The sequence below is a fragment of the Vicugna pacos genome, chromosome 28 (assembly GCF_048564905.1).
Source record: "Vicugna pacos chromosome 28, VicPac4, whole genome shotgun sequence".
NCBI lineage: Eukaryota > Metazoa > Chordata > Mammalia > Artiodactyla > Camelidae > Vicugna > Vicugna pacos.
This window is the reverse complement of record NC_133014.1, coordinates 492,245-509,661: the sequence shown is the minus strand read 5'-3', so window position 1 is coordinate 509,661 and position 17,417 is coordinate 492,245. Positions and strand designations below refer to the sequence as shown.

The 17,417-nt window shown below is 61.0% G+C and overlaps 2 protein-coding genes across 2 annotated transcripts in view; both read left to right on the top strand.

The window, feature by feature from the left end:
• Positions 1-17,417, top strand: part of LOC116277736 (ankyrin repeat domain-containing protein 26-like) — a 533,747-nt gene that overhangs the window by 215,370 nt on the left and 300,960 nt on the right.
• Positions 1-17,417, top strand: part of LOC140690089 (uncharacterized) — a 380,224-nt gene that overhangs the window by 114,913 nt on the left and 247,894 nt on the right. The gene's annotated exons all lie outside the window — the stretch shown is intronic.

The window sequence follows — 17,417 nt, the reverse complement described above, 5'->3', positions numbered from 1 at the left end:
GCTCCCCAAGTGAGGGGCTGGTGTGCCACACTGTGGAAGGCCAGCACAGGCTCCGGAAGAGTCTGGGTATGAAGGGCTCCCCACCACCACAGCCTCCTGCCCAGACATCGCCCAGGTCTCTCCCCAGGATCTTGCCTGCAGCTCCTGAAGAGCCTGCTGCTCCTGCTCATCTAGCCGCTCCTGAAGAGCCTGCCGCTCCTGCTGATCTTGCCGCTCTTGAACAACCTGCAGCTCCTGAAGAGCCTGCCTCTCCTCCTGATCTAGCCGCTCCTGAAGAGCCCGCCGCTCCTGAAGAGCCCACGGCTCCTGAAGAGCCTGCCGCTCCTGAAGAGCCCACCGATCCTGAAGAGCCTGACGCTCCTGCTGATCTAGCTGCTCCTGAAGAGCCCGCCATTCCTGCTGATCTAGCCGCTCCTGAGGAGCCTGCAGCTCCTGAAGAGCCTGCCATTCCTGAAGAGCCCGCCGCTCCTGAAGAGCCCGCCGCTCCTGAAGCGCCTGCCGTTCCTGCTGATCTAGCCGCTCCTGAAGAGCCCGCCATTCCTGCTGATCTAGCCACTCCTGAAGAACCTGCTGTTCCTGCTGATCTAGCCGCTCCTGAAGAGCCTGCAGCTCCTGAAGAGCCTGCCGCTCCTGCTGATCTTGCCACTCCTGAAGAGCCTGCCGCTCCTGAAGAGCCCACCGATCCTGAAGAGCCTGACGCTCCTGCTGATCTAGCTGCTCCTGAAGAGCCCGCCATTCCTGCTGATCTAGCTGCTCCTGAAGAGCCCGCCATTCCTGCTGATCTAGCCGCTCCTGAAGAGCCCGCCATTCCTGAAGAGCCTGCAGCTCCTGAAGAGCCTGCCGCTCCTGCTGATCTTGCCACTCCTGAAGAGCCTGCCGCTCCTGAAGAGCCCACCGATCCTGAAGAGCCTGACGCTCCTGCTGATCTAGCTGCTCCTGAAGAGCCCGCCATTCCTGCTGATCTAGCCGCTCCTGAAGAGCCTGCAGCTCCTGAAGAGCCTGCCGCTCCTGCTGATCTTGCCACTCCTGAAGAGCCTGCAGCTCCTGAAGAGCCTGACGCTCCTGCTGATCTAGCTGCTCCTGAAGAGCCCGCCATTCCTGCTGATCTAGCTGCTCCTGAAGAGCCCGCCATTCCTGCTGATCTAGCCGCTCCTGAAGAGCCCGCCATTCCTGCTGATCTAGCCGCTCCTGAGGAGCCTGCAGCTCCTGAAGAGCCTGCCATTCCTGAAGAGCCTGCAGCTCCTGAAGAGCCTGCCATTCCTGCTCATCTAGCCGCTCCTGAAGAGCCTGCAGCTCCTGAAGAGCCTGCCATTCCTGAAGAGCCCGCCGCTCCTGAAGAGCCTGCCGCTCCTGCTGATCTTGCCACTCCTGAAGAGCCTGCCGCTCCTGCTGATCTTGCTGCTCCTGAGAAGCCTGCAGTTCCTGCACCTGCACCTGGGCCGCTGGGCAGTGGAGAACCATTTCAGGCATCATCACCCCCTAGGGCTCTGCCCCCTCTGCACCCTCCTACACCTTCTCCAAAATCCCACCATAAATCCCCTCCCCTACCCGAAGTTGACTTCCCTACCCCTGAATTTGCTTTTGTTTTGTTTTTCTTTAGTTTAGTTTATTTGTTTTACATCATTTATGGCATCCTATATTTTTCCATTTTCCACTTCCTTTAATAAAATACAGATTTTTTTCCCTTTTAAATTGTGCATTTCAGGAACATTAAGTGCATTCCCATGCTGTCCGACCATCACTACCATGTAGTTTTATGCTCTTTACGCTATTTATGCCCGTGAAGTACATCCCACCACGGCCTCAAACCCCTCATCTGGACACTCCTGGGCATGCACACTCCTGGGCCTGCACACTCCTGGATCTGTACACTCCTGGGCCTTCCCTGCATGGGCCTTCTCTGGCCTAGGCTTGCACACTGTTGGGCCCGCACACACCTGGATTGCACACTCATAGGCCTGCACACTCCAAGACATGCACAATGTTTAGCCTGAACACACCTGGGCCTGTATAATCCTGATTTTGCACACTCCTGGGCCTGAACACTGCTGGGCTGCACAGCCCAAGGCCTGTACAATCTTGGGCCTGCACAATCCTGTCTCTGCACACTGCGGAGTCTGCACACGCCTTGGCCTGCACACTCCTGGGCCTGTACACTCCAGGACCTACACCCTCCTTGGCCTGCACACACCTTTGTCTGCACACTCCTGGGCCTGCAATCTTCAGGACCTGCACAATCCTGGGACAGCAGACACCTGGGCCTTCATACTCCTGGACCTGCGAACACTCGGGCCTGCATGAACCTGGGCTTGTACACTCCTGGGCCTGCAAACTTCAGGACCTGCACACTCCTGGGACAGCAGACACCTGAGCCTTCACACTCCTGGACCTGCGCACACTTGGACCTGCATAAACCTGGGCTTGTACACTCCTGGGCCTGCTCCCATCTATGCCTGCACACTCCTAGCCCTGTTCCCACCTGTGCCGGCACACCCCTGGGCCTGCACACTCCTATCTCTGCACACTCCAGTGTCTGCACACTCCTGGTCCTGCACACTCCTGGGCCTGTACACTCCTGGGCATGCACACCCCTGTCCATGCACACTCCGGTGTCTGCAAACTCCAGGGCCTGCACACCCCTGGGCCTGCACACTCCTGGGCCTGCATATTCGATGGCCTGTCCTCTCCAGGGCCTGCACACTCCTGGGACTGCACATACCTGGGCCTGCACGCTCCTGGACCTGCGCAAACCTGGGCCTTCACAAACCTGGGACTGTACACTCTTGGGCCTGCTCCACTTGTGCTTGCACACACCTGGGACTGCAAACTCCTCGGCCTGCTTCCTCCTGTGCCTACACACTCCTGGGCCTGCCCTGGCCTGGGCCTTCACACTCCTGGAACTGCACCATCCTGGGCCTGCACACTCCTCTGCACAATCCTGGGACTGCACACTCCTGGGTCTGCATATCCCAGAGCCTGCATACACCAGGGCTGTACACTCCTGTGCCAGTACACTAGTGTGCCTGCTCCCTCCAGTGTCTGCACATTCCTGGGCCTGCACAGGCCTGGGTATGCACACCCTTTAGCCTGCACACTCCTGGGACTGTTCCATATTGTGTCTGCACACTCCTGGGTCTGCACGCTCCTGGACCTGCGCACACCGGGGCCTGCACGAACCTGGGCCTGTACACCCCTGGGCCTGCACCCTCCTTTGCCTGCACACTCCACGGCCTGCACACTCCTGGGTCTGCACACTACTGGGGCTGCTCCCACATGTGCCTGCACACTCCTGGCCCTGCACACTCCTGGGGGTGCACACTGCTTGGTCTGCACAGTCCTGGGCCTGCACATTCCAGGGATTGTCCTCTCCAGGGCCTGCACACTCCTGGGCCTGCACCCTCCTTGTCCTGCGCACTCCTCTGTCTGCACACTCCTGGGCCTGCACACTCCTGGGCCTGCAAAATGCTGGGCCTGCCCACGCCTGGGCCTGCAAATCCGGGGCCTGCACACACATGGGCCTGTACACACCTGGGCCTGCCCTGGTCTGGGCCTGCATATTCCTTTTCCTGCACACTCCTCTGTCTGCACACTCCTGTGCCTGTACACTCCTGGACCTACACAATGTTGGGCCTGCACACAACTGGGCCTGTATACCCCTGGACCTGCACAATCCAGTGACTGATCCCTCCTGTGTCTGCACACTCCTGGGCCTGCACACACCGGGGCCTGCCCTCTCCTGGGCCTGCACACACCTGGGACTGCACAGGCCTGGGCCTGCACTCTACTTGGCCTGCACACTGTTGGGCCTTCTCCCTCCTGTGACTGCATATTCCTAGGCAAGCACAGTCTTGGGCCTACACACCCCTGGCCCTGCCCTATCCCAGGCCAGCCCACACCTCGGCCGACCCTCTCATGAACCTGCACACTCCTGGGGCTGCACACTCCAGGGCCTGCTCGCATCTGTCCCTACACACTCCTTGGCCTAAAAACTCCTGGGCCTGCTCCCTCCTGCACCTACATATCCCTGGGCCTGCACACTCCAGGGCCGGTGCTCTTCTGGGCCTGCACCCTCCTAGGACTACACTCACCTGGGCCTAAACACTCCTGGACCTGCCCACACCTGGGCCTGCATGAACCTGGGCTTGTACACTCCTGGGCCTGATCCCACCAATGCCTGTACACTCCTCGGCATGTTCCGATCTGTGCCGGCACAATCCTGGGGCTGCACACGGCTTGGCCTGCACAGCCCTGATCCTGTACAATCCTGGGCCTGCACACCCCTGTCTCTGCACAAGCTGGTGTCTGCACACTCCTGGGCCTGCACACTCCTCGGACTGCACAATCCATGGCCTGCCCTCTCCTGGGCCTGCACAATCCTGGGACAGCACACACCTGGGCCTGCACACTCCTGGACGTGCACAAACCTGGGCCTTCACGAATTGGGCCTGTACACTCCTGGGCCTGCAACTCCTGTACCTGCTCCCTCCTGTGACTACATACTCCTGGGCCTGAAATCTCCTAGTCCTGCACACTCCTGGGCTTGAACACTACTGGCCCTGCACACTCTTGGGCCTGCACACTTCTGGCCCTGCACACTCCTGGGCCTGCCTTCTCCTGGGCCCACACAATCCCTCGTCAGCACACTCCTGGGCCTGCACACTCCTGCGCCTTCCCTCTCCTGGGCCTGCCCCCAATTCAGCCGGCCCTCTCCTACCCCTGCACACCCTTGGGCCTGCACACTACTGGGCCTGCTCCTACGTGTGCCTGCACACTCCTGGGCCTGCACACTCCTGATTCTCTACAATCCAGGGCCTGAACACTGCTGGGCCTCACAGCCCTGGACCTGCACACTCCTGGGCCTGCACACTCCAGTGTCTGTGCCCTCCTGGGCCTGCCCTGTCCTGGGCCCGCACAATCCCTTGTGTGCACACTCCTGGGCCTGCACACTCCTGTACCTGCACAACCCTGTACCTGCCCCCTCCTGTGACTACATACTCCTGGGCCTGAAATCTCCTGGTCCTGCACACTCCTGGGGCTGAACACTACTGGCCTTGCATGCTCTTGGGCCTGCACACTTCTGGCCCTGCACACTCCTGGGCCTGCCTTCTCCTGGGCCCACACAATCCCTCGTCTGCACACACCTGGGCCTGGACACTCCTGCGCCTTCCCTCTCCTGGGCCTGCCCCCAATTCGGCCGGCACTCTCCTGGACCTGCACACTCCTGGGCCTGACCTAACCTAGGCCTGCACAGTCCTGGATCTGCACACTTCTGGGCCTGCTCCCTCCTGTGCCATCACACTTCTGGGACTGCACACTTGTGCGCCTGCACACTCCTGGGCCTGCACACTAATGGGTCTGCACACACCTGGGACAGCACCCTGCTGGGCCTGCACACTCCTGGGTCTGCACATCCCAGAGCCTGCACACACCTGGGCCTGCACACTCCTTGGTCTGTTCCGTATTGTGACTGCACACTACTGGGCCTGCACACTCCTGGACCTGCGCACACCGGGGCCTGCACGAACCTGGGCCTGTACACTCCTGGGCCTGTACACTCCTGGGCCTTCCCTGGCCTATGCCTTCACTGGCCTAGGCTTGCACACTACTGGGCCTGCACACTGCTCGAACTGCACACTCATGGGCCTGCACACAACAGGACCTGCACAATCTTGGGTATTAACACACCTGGGCCTGTATACTCCTGATTCTGTACAATCCAGGGCCTGAACACTGCTGGGCCTCACAGCCCTGGGCATGCATACTCCTGGGCCTGAACACTCCAGGGTCTGTACCCTCCTGGGCCTGCCCTGGCCTGGGCCTGCACCCTCCTTGGCCTGCACACTCCTCTGTCTGCACACTCCTGGGCCTGCACACTCCTGGACCTGCACAATGTTGGGCCTAAACACACCTGGACCTGCACACTCCTGTGACTGATCCCTCCTGTGTCTGCACACTCCTGGGCCTGCACACTGCTGGGCCTGCCCTCTCCTGGGCTCGCACAATCCCTCGTGTGCACACTCAAGGGCCTGCACACTCCAGGGCCTGTACGCATCTATCCTTACACACTCCTTGCCTGCAAACTCCTGGGCCTCCTCCCTCCTGTACCTACACACTCCTGGGCCTGCACCACCCAGGGCCTGCAGACTCCTGGGACTGCACACACCTGGGCCTACACACTCCTGGATCTGCGCACACCTCAGCCTGCATGAACCTGGGCTTGTACACTCCTGGGCCTGTTACCACCTATGCCTGTGCACACCTAGGCTTGTTCCCATCTGTGCCGGCACACTCCTGGGGCTGCACACGGATTGGAATGCACAGCCCTGGGCCTGTACAATCCTGGGCCTGCACTCTCCTGTCTCTGCACACTCCTTGGCCTGCACACTCCTGAGCCTGCTCCCTCCTGTGTCGGCACACTCCTGGGCCTACTCCCACCTATGCCGACACACTTCTGCACCTGTCCCTCTTGTGCCGTCACAATCCTGGGACTGCACACTCCTGTCTCTGCACACTCCAGTGTCTGCACACTCCTGGCCCTGCACACTCCTGGGCCTGTACTCTCCCGCACCTGTTCCCTCCTTTACCTGCACACTGCTGTGCCAACACTCTCCCACGCCTGTACTCTCCTGGGCCTTCCCTGGCCTAGGCTTGCACCCTCCTTGGCCTGCACACTCCTCTGTCTGCACACTCCTGGGCCTGCACAATCCTGGGCCTGCAAACTCTAGGGCCTGCACACACATCGGCCTGTACACTCCAGGGCCGGCACAATCCAGGGCCTGCCTTGGCCTGGGCCTGCACCCTCCTTGTACTGCACACTCCTCTGCACACTCTTGGGCCTGCATACTTCTTGCCCTGCACATTGCTGGGCCTGCCTTATACTGGGCCCGCACAATCCCTCGTGTGCACACACCTGGGTCTGCACACTCCTGGGCCTGCACACTCCACGGCCTGCCCTCTCCTGGGTCTGCACAATCCTGGAACTGCATACACCTGGGCCTGCACACTCCAGGACCTGCGCACACATGGACCTGCCCTGTCCTGGGCCCGCACAATCCCTTGTGTGCACACTCCTGGGCCTGCACTCTCCTAGGCCTGTACACTCCTGGGCATGCACACCCCTGTCCATGCACACTCCGGTGTCTGCAAACTCCAGGGCCTGCACACCCCTGGGCCTGCACACTCCTGGGCCTGCATATTCGATGGCCTGTCCTCTCCAGGGCCTGCACACTCCTGGGACTGCACATACCTGGGCCTGCACGCTCCTGGACCTGCGCAAACCTGGGCCTTCACAAACCTGGGACTGTACACTCTTGGGCCTGCTCCACTTGTGCTTGCACACACCTGGGACTGCAAACTCCTCGGCCTGCTTCCTCCTGTGCCTACACACTCCTGGGCCTGCCCTGGCCTGGGCCTTCACACTCCTGGAACTGCACCATCCTGGGCCTGCACACTCCTCTGCACAATCCTGGGACTGCACACTCCTGGGTCTGCATATCCCAGAGCCTGCATACACCAGGGCTGTACACTCCTGTGCCAGTACACTAGTGTGCCTGCTCTCTCCAGTGTCTGCACATTCCTGGGCCTGCACAGGCCTGGGTATGCACACCCTTTAGCCTGCACACTCCTGGGCCTGTTCCATATTGTGTCTGCACACTCCTGGGTCTGCACGCTCCTGGACCTGCGCACACCGGGGCCTGCACGAACCTGGGCCTGTACACCCCTGGGCCTGCCCACTCCTCTACCTGCTCACTCCTGTGACTGCATTCTCCTGGGCCTGCACACTCCTGGACCTGTACACTCCTGGGCCTTCCCTGCCCTGGGCCTGCACCCTCCTTGGCCTGCACACTCCTCTGTCTGCACACTCCTGGGCCTGCACACTCCTGGGCCTGCAAAATGCTGGGCCTGCCCACGCCTGGGCCTGCAAATCCGGGGCCTGCACACACATGGGCCTGTACACACCTGGGCCTGCCCTGGTCTGGGCCTGCATATTCCTTTTCCTGCACACTCCTCTGTCTGCACACTCCTGTGCCTGTACACTCCTGGACCTACACAATGTTGGGCCTGTACACAACTGGGCCTGTATACCCCTGGACCTGCACAATCCAGTGACTGATCCCTCCTGGGCCTGCACACTCCTGGACCTGTACACTCCTGGGCCTTCCCTGGCCTGGGCCTGCACCCTCCTTGGCCTGCACACTCCTCTGTCTGCACACTCCTGGGCCTGCACACTCCTGGACCTGCACAATGTTGGGCCTAAACACACCTGGGCCTGTATACTCCTGGACCTGCACACTCCTGTGACTGATCCCTCCTGTGTCTGCACACTCCTGGGCCTGCACACTGCTGGGCCTGCCCTCTCCTGGGCTCGCACAATCCCTCGTGTGCACACTCAAGGGCCTGCACACTCCAGGGCCTGTACGCATCTATCCTTACACACTCCTTGCCTGCAAACTCCTGGGCCTCCTCCCTCCTGTACCTACACACTCCTGGGCCTGCACCACCCAGGGCCTGCAGACTCCTGGGACTGCACACACCAGGGCATGCACTCTCCTGGACCTGTGCACACCTGGGCCTGCACGAACATTGGCCTGTACACTCCTGGGCTTCCACACTCCTGTACCTGCTCCCTCCTGTGACTACATACTCCTCGGCCTACAAACTCCTGGTCCTGAACACTCCTGGGCCTGAACACTATTGGCACTGCACACTCTTGGGACAGCACACTTCTGGCCCTGCACACTCCTGCGCCTTCCAATTCCTGGGCCTGCCCCCAATTCGGCCGGCCCTATCCTGCACCTGCACACTCTGGGCCTGCACACTACTGGGACTGCTCCCACTTGTGCCTGCACACACCTGGGTCTGCACACTCCTCGGTCTGCTGCCTCCTGTGCCTGCACACTCCTGGGCATGCACACGCCTGGGCCTGCCCTCTGCTTGGTGGGCACGGTCCTGGGACTCCCCATTCCTGCGCCTGAACACCCTTGGACCTGACCTTTCTTGGGCCTGCACACTCTGGGGCCTGACGTCCCCTGGTTCTGCACACTACAGGGACTGCACACTCCTGGGCCTGCACACTGCTGGGTCTGCACAGCCCTGGGCCTGCACACTCCTGTCTCTGCACACTCCACGGCCTGCACACTCCTGGGTCTGCACACTACTGGGGCTGCTCCCACATGTGCCTGCACACTCCTGGCCCTGCACACTCCTGGGGGTGCACACTGCTTGGTCTGCACAGTCCTGGGCCTGCACATTCCAGGGATTGTCCTCTCCAGGGCCTGCACACTCCTGGGCCTGCACAGCCCACAGCCTGCACACACCTGGGCCTGTACACTCCTGGGCCAGTACATTCTTCTGTCTGATCCCTCCCGTGTCTGCACACTCCTGGGTTGCACACACCTGGGCCTGCACACTCCTGGACCTGCGCAAACCTGGGCCTTCACGAATTGGGCCTGTACACTCCTGGGCCTGCAACTCCTGTACCTGCTCCCTCCTGTGACTACATACTCCTGGGCCTGAAATCTCCTGGTCCTGCACACTCCTGGGTCTGAACACTACTGGCCCTGCATACTCTTGGGCCTGCCCACTTCTGGCCCTGCACACTCCTGGGCCTGACTTCTCCTGGGCCCACACAATCCCTCGTCTGCACACTCCTGGGCCTGCACACTCCTGCACCTTCCCTCTCCTTGTCCTGCCCCCATTCGGCCGGCCCTCTCCTACCCCTGCACACTCTTGGGCCTGCACACTACTGGGCCTGCTCCTACGTGTGCCTGCACACACCTGGGCCTGCACACCAGCCCTCTGTGGGGCCCTTCCTTTGCTGAGTCTGTGCATGAGCTCCCTGTGATGCCAGCCCACAGAGGTGACAGGTGCAGTAGGTGTTTGTGGTTCTAGAGACATGATGGCTCTCCTAGGAAGCCGGGTCCAGATGATCCCCACTGCGCCGATGGGGGATTGGGGAGACCCTGAGAAGCAGGTGGCTTGTCCAGGGTGACAGCACTGCTGGCGGGGGAGCCGGGTCTGAAGCCAGCTGTGTCATCAGAGCTGTGACCCTGGCTGCATCCAGGCCTCCCCAGGGCTATAGGAGGGGCCGAGTTGGTGTCACTGGGTGGACATGGCATGGGGTGGGAAGTGAGCCATCAACAGCCCAAAAAGGCCCTTGGGGAGCTTTGTGTAAGGAGGAAGCTTGGGGAAGGGGACCCCAGGAAGTGACCTCACTTCCCTGGCAACAGAGCCCAACAGAACTTGGGACCCAGGTCACCAGGCACCCGCTGTGTAGAGAAGGACACTTCTCAACTGACTTGGCTGGTGAACTCAGCTCAGCTCAGACATGTTTTGTTGCATCCCAAGATCCCGAGGTCGCGGCCCCCGGAAAGCCCGCAGCAACGGCCTTTGCCAACAGTGCCGACAGTGGGTCGGGTCTCACCCCAGGCGCCTCTGGCCTTTTGGCCAGAGGGACCGAAAGGTAACACAGGGAGGCCCAGGGCAGGCCCGCCCAGGCCGGGCCACCACTCAGACCCCACCCGGGTGGCCCCACAGCCCCTTCCTGACTGGTGGCGGTGGGGCAGTCATGTTGGGGGGGTCCTGCCTCAAGCAAGAGCAGGCTGAGGAAGGGTCAGAGGCCTGGGGGGCCGATCACGTCACCAACCTGGGTCCAAGCGGGCTGGCTGGGATGTGGAGAACCGGGGCAGGGCCCTGCTGCCCGAGGTGGCGCCCACGCCCTAGGGTGTGTCTCTTGCCTCCCGGGTGACTGAGATGACCAAGGTCCCAGTCTGATCAGGCAGCAGACGGTCGAGTGGGGCAGAAGCAGGAGTGGTCCTGGCCAGGCAGGGCTCTGAGACCTGCGGGCCGGGCCGGCTGCCGGTCACTGTCATTGCAGAGCCAGACACCGCAGGATCCGGGGAACCAGGACACTCATGCCAGCTCCCCAAGTGAGGGGCTGGTGTGCCACACTGTGGAAGGCCAGCACAGGCTCCGGAAGAGTCTGGGTATGAAGGGCTCCCCACCACCACAGCCTCCTGCCCAGACATCGCCCAGGTCTCTCCCCAGGATCTTGCCTGCAGCTCCTGAAGAGCCTGCTGCTCCTGCTCATCTAGCCGCTCCTGAAGAGCCTGCCGCTCCTGCTGATCTTGCCGCTCTTGAACAACCTGCAGCTCCTGAAGAGCCTGCCTCTCCTCCTGATCTAGCCGCTCCTGAAGAGCCCGCCGCTCCTGAACAGCCCACGGCTCCTGAAGAGCCTGCCGCTCCTGAAGAGCCCACCGATCCTGAAGAGCCTGACGCTCCTGCTGATCTAGCTGCTCCTGAAGAGCCCGCCATTCCTGCTGATCTAGCCGCTCCTGAGGAGCCTGCAGCTCCTGAAGAGCCTGCCATTCCTGAAGAGCCCGCCGCTCCTGAAGAGCCCGCCGCTCCTGAAGCGCCTGCCGTTCCTGCTGATCTAGCCGCTCCTGAAGAGCCCGCCATTCCTGCTGATCTAGCCACTCCTGAAGAACCTGCTGTTCCTGCTGATCTAGCCGCTCCTGAAGAGCCTGCAGCTCCTGAAGAGCCTGCCGCTCCTGCTGATCTTGCCACTCCTGAAGAGCCTGCCGCTCCTGAAGAGCCCACCGATCCTGAAGAGCCTGACGCTCCTGCTGATCTAGCTGCTCCTGAAGAGCCCGCCATTCCTGCTGATCTAGCTGCTCCTGAAGAGCCCGCCATTCCTGCTGATCTAGCCGCTCCTGAAGAGCCCGCCATTCCTGAAGAGCCTGCAGCTCCTGAAGAGCCTGCCGCTCCTGCTGATCTTGCCACTCCTGAAGAGCCTGCCGCTCCTGAAGAGCCCACCGATCCTGAAGAGCCTGACGCTCCTGCTGATCTAGCTGCTCCTGAAGAGCCCGCCATTCCTGCTGATCTAGCCGCTCCTGAAGAGCCTGCCATTCCTGAAGAGCCTGCAGCTCCTGAAGAGCCTGCCATTCCTGCTCATCTAGCCGCTCCTGAAGAGCCTGCAGCTCCTGAAGAGCCTGCCATTCCTGAAGAGCCCGCCGCTCCTGAAGAGCCTGCCGCTCCTGCTGATCTTGCCACTCCTGAAGAGCCTGCCGCTCCTGCTGATCTTGCTGCTCCTGAGAAGCCTGCAGTTCCTGCACCTGCACCTGGGCCGCTGGGCAGTGGAGAACCATTTCAGGCATCATCACCCACTAGGGCTCTGCCCCCTCTGCACCCTCCTACACCTTCTCCAAAATCCCACCATAAATCCCCTCCCCTACCCGAAGTTGACTTCCCTACCCCTGAATTTGCTTTTGTTTTGTTTTTCTTTAGTTTAGTTTATTTGTTTTACATCATTTATGGCATCCTATATTTTTCCATTTTCCACTTCCTTTAATAAAATACAGATTTTTTTCCCTTTTAAATTGTGCATTTCAGGAACATTAAGTGCATTCCCATGCTGTCCGACCATCACTACCATGTAGTTTTATGCTCTTTACGCTATTTATGCCCGTGAAGTACATCCCACCACGGCCTCAAACCCCTCATCTGGACACTCCTGGGCATGCACACTCCTGGGCCTGCACACTCCTGGATCTGTACACTCCTGGGCCTTCCCTGGCATGGGCCTTCTCTGGCCCTGGCTTGCACACTACTGGGCCTGCACACTCCTGGACTGCACACTCATGGGCCTGAACACTCCAGGACATGCACAATCTTGAGCCTGAACACACCTGGGCCTGTGTACTCCTGATTTTGCACACTCCTGGGCCTGAACACTGCTGGGCCTGCACAGCCCTAGGCCTGTACAATTCTGGGCCTGCACACTCCTGTCTCTGCACACTCCGGAGTCTGCACACGCCTGGGCCTGCACACTCCTGGGCCTGTACACCCCTGGGCCTGCACCCTCCTTGGCCTGCACACTCCTCTGTCTGCACACAGCTGGGCCTGCAAACTTCAGGGCCTGCACTCTACTTGGCCTGCACACTACTGGGCCTGCTCCCTCCTATGCCTGCACACTCCTGGGCATGCACACTCCTGGGCCTGCACACTCCTGGGCCTGCCCTGTCCCTGGCACCAGCCTCCTTCACCCCAACGGTGCCACTCACACGGCTGCGGCGTCTAGCCAGGAGCCCCCAACCGAAACCCCTCCCGAGGGACCCCCTTGCCGGCCCCCAGGGAAGCAGCGGGGCTCCTCTTACCTGCGAGGCGGAGACGTAGTCCAGCTGCAGCCTGACGTCCAGCTGCCGGGCGTGCAGGGCCAGCGTGCATGAGGGCAGCAGGATGGCCGTGATCGGCTGGAAGCTGCCCCCGGAGCCTCTACCGCCCCTTGGGGAAGAGGAGGAGGAAAATCCACGTCAGTGCCAAGAACACAGGACCCGTCCACAGAGGGCCCCTCAGGTGTGACAACCCCAGAGGCGCCCGCAGCCGACCTGGGCTGAGAGCCACTTTTCTCGCGGAAGCTCAAGGACCTATGCTGAGCCTCCCTCTCCCTCCCTAAAGAGGGAAAACCCAGAGGCTTTCTAACTTTGCACTCACTGTCCATGTATCAGCCATGTCTAGTTTACCTCCCCAGCAGGGCAGAACCCCTCCCTGCCTTCCCCACCCTCTGCAGGCGGCTCTCGGGGGCCGGAGGGGCACCCTTCCTCCCTGAGGCCAGCCCTGCTGGGGCAGCAGTTGTAATAGAAAAGACCAAATCTGACTGCCTATTAGATCTGTTCTTTTTCCTTTAACCCTCTGCTGTTTTCCAGGCTGTCTTACCAGCTCTGCCCCTTTTGTAAAACAATGTTGCCTTCAGCCTGAAATTGACAGCAGAGCCTGTTCTCAAGGCTCTCAGCCTTCAGGATAAGAGCTCTTTTCCTCTCCTATACACACAACAAGCTGCAGAACAGAAAGTAACATTTGTTTTGTTAGAGGTTTTACAGGGGCCCCATGAGCTGACCCACAACTGCAAAAACAAAGAATTCCTGCACCAAGGACTTTGCACCAACCACCCACAACCCCTCTCCTTTCGAGTGTAAAAGGAGCCTGAAGTCTCACTCGGAGAAGGTGGCTCTCCAGGACATTAGCCTGCCATCTTCTCGGTCAGCTGCCTTTCCAAATAAACTCACTATTCTTTACCCCGACACCGCGTCTCCCGATTTCTTGGCCTGTCGTGCGACTTGCGGAATGAGTGTGGACTTGGAAACACAGGGAAGGAAAGCCAAGTCAGGACTCTCACCCTCTGCCTCTGCTCAGAATACCACCAAGGGGTTGCTGGGACAGTGGACGGAAAACTGAGGCTGCAACACGACCATGAGCACTGGGCCTGGGTGGGAGAGATGGCGGGCGCTGTCCGAAGCGCACCCGGCCTCCTTCCGAGTCACATCACACCCACGTCCCCAGACCCAGGGAGGCCTGGAGCCCCACACAGCAGAGCGCCTCCAAACCTGCAGATGCCCAGTGACCGGTCCACTGTGCACCCTCTGGCGCCCTCCTCCCCGCTCCTCCTCCTTCTGCCCCGCTGGCTCAGCCCTGGTCCCACCACATCCTCACCCAGGGCCAGCACTGCTGCAGGAACACCCTCGGCAGGCCGCCCAGCCTCACGCCCTCAGGTCCGCACACCTGGTTGGTGCAGCTCTGCCCCTTTCCAGCCCTCACCACCGACTCTCCAACCGCCTGCTCTCCCGGCCTCCGCCCTCAGTCCTAGAGAGCGCCTCCTCTGGTCACAGCATCCTGCCCTCTAGGGTCGACAGGGCCTGCACATTCCTGGGCCTGCACACAACTGGGCCTGCACACTCTTGGACCTGCGCACTCCTGGACCTACGCACACCGGGGCCTGCAGGAACCTGGGCCTGTACACTCCCGGGCCGGTTCCGTATTGAATCTGCACACTTCTGGGCCTGCACGCCCCTGGACCTGCGCACACCTGGGCCTGCACGAACGTTGGCCTGTACACTCCTGTATCTGCTCACTCCTGTGACTGCATACTCCTGGGCCTGCAAACTCCTGGGCCTGTACACCCCTGGGCCGGCCCTGGCCTGAGCCTGAACCCCCCTGGGCCTGCACACTCCTCTGTCTGCACACTACTGGGCCTTCCCTCTCTTGGGCCTGTCCCCAATTCGGCCGGCACTCTCCTGGACCTGCACACTCCTGGGCCTGACCTATCCTAGGCCTGCACAGTCCTGGATCTGCACACTTCTGGGCCTGCTCCCTCCTGTGCCATCACACTTCTGGGACTGCACACTTGTGCGCCTGCACACTCCTGGGCCTGCACACTCCTGGGTCTGCACACTCCTTGGCCTGTTCCATATTGTGACTGCGCACTACTGGGCCTGCACGCTCCTGGACCTGCGCACAGCGGGGCCTGCACGAACCTGGGCCTGTACACTCCTGGGCCTGCACACTCCTGTACCTGCTCACTCCTGTGACTGCATTCTCCTGGGCCTGCACACTCCTGGACCTGTACACTCCTGGGCCTTCCCTGGCCTATGCCTTCACTGGCCTAGGCTTGCACACTACTGGGCCTGCACACTGCTCGAACTGCACTTTCATGGGACTGCACACAACAGGACCTGCACAATCTTCGGCATTAACACACCTGGGCCTGTATACTTCTGATTCTGTACAATCCAGGGCCTACACAATCCTGGACCTACGCACACCTGTGACTGCATGAACCTTGGCTTGTACACTCCCAGGCCTTCTCCCACATATGCCTGTACACTCCTAGGCTTGTTCCCATCTGTGCCGGCACATTCCTGGGGCTGCACATGGCTTGGCCTGCACAGCCCTTGGCCTGTACAATCCTGGGCCTACACACTCCTGTCTCTGCACACGCCAGTGTCTGCACACACCTGGGTCTGCAACTCCTGGGCCTGCACACACCGGGGCCTGCCCTCTCCTGGGCCTGCACACACCTGGGCCTGCACAGGCCTGGGCCTGCACTCTACTTGGCCTGCACACTGTTGGGCCTTCTCCCTCCTGTGACTGCATATTCCTAGGCAAGCACAGTCTTGGGCCTACACACCCCTGGCCCTGCCCTATCCCAGGCCAGCCCACACCTCGGCCGACCCTCTCATGAACCTGCACACTCCTGGGGCTGCACACTCCAGGGCCTGCTCGCATCTGTCCCTACACACTCCTTGGCCTAAAAACTCCTGGGCCTGCTCCCTCCTGCACCTACATATCCCTGGGCCTGCACACTCCAGGGCCGGTGCTCTTCTGGGCCTGCACCCTCCTAGGACTACACTCACCTGGGCCTAAACACTCCTGGACCTGCCCACACCTGGGCCTGCATGAACCTGGGCTTGTACACTCCTGGGCCTGATCCCACCAATGCCTGTACACTCCTCGGCATGTTCCGATCTGTGCCGGCACAATCCTGGGGCTGCACACGGCTTGGCCTGCACAGCCCTGATCCTGTACAATCCTGGGCCTGCACACCCCTGTCTCTGCACAAGCTGGTGTCTGCACACTCCTGGGCCTGCACACTCCTCGGACTGCACAATCCATGGCCTGCCCTCTCCTGGGCCTGCACAATCCTGGGACAGCACACACCTGGGCCTGCACACTCCTGGACGTGCACAAACCTGGGTCTTCACGAATTGGGCCTGTACACTCCTGGGCCTGCAACTCCTGTACCTGTTCCCTCCTGTGACTACATACTCCTGGGTCTGAAATCTCCTGGTCCTGCACACTCCTGGGTCTGAACACTACTGGCCCTGCACACTCTTGGGCCTGCACACTTCTGGCCCTGCACACTCCTGGGCCTGCCTTCTCCTGGGCCCACACAATCCCTCGTCAGCACACTCCTGGGCCTGCACACTCCTGCGCCTTCCCTCTCTTGGGCCTGCCCCCAATTCGGCCGGCCCTCTCCTACCCCTGCACACCCTTGGGTCTGCACACTACTGGGCCTACTCTTACGTGGGCCTGCACACTCCTGGGCCTGCACACTCCTGATTCTCTACAATCCAGGGCCTGAACACTGCTGGGCCTCACAGCCCTGGGCCTGCACACTCCTGGGCCTGCACACTCCAGTGTCTGTACCCTCCTGGGCCTGCACACGGCTGGGCCTGCCCTGTCCTGGGCCCGCACAATCCCTTCTGTGCACACTCCTGGGCCTGCACACTCCTGTACCTGCACAACCCTGTACCTGCTCCCTACTGTGATTACATACTCCTGGGCCTGAAATCTCCTGGTCCTGCACACTCCTGGGCCTGAACACTACTGGCCCTGCACACTCTTGGGCCTGCACACTTCTGGCCCTGCACACTCCAGGGCCTGCCTTCTCCTGGGACCACACAATCCCTCGTCAGCACACTCCTGGGCCTGCACACTCCTGCGCCTTCCCTCTCCTGGGCCTGCCCCCAATTCGGCCGGCCCTCTCCTACCCCTGCACACCCTTGGGCCTGCACACTACTGGGCCTGCTCCTACGTGGGCCTGCACACTCCTGGGCCTGCACACTCCTGATTCTCTACAATCC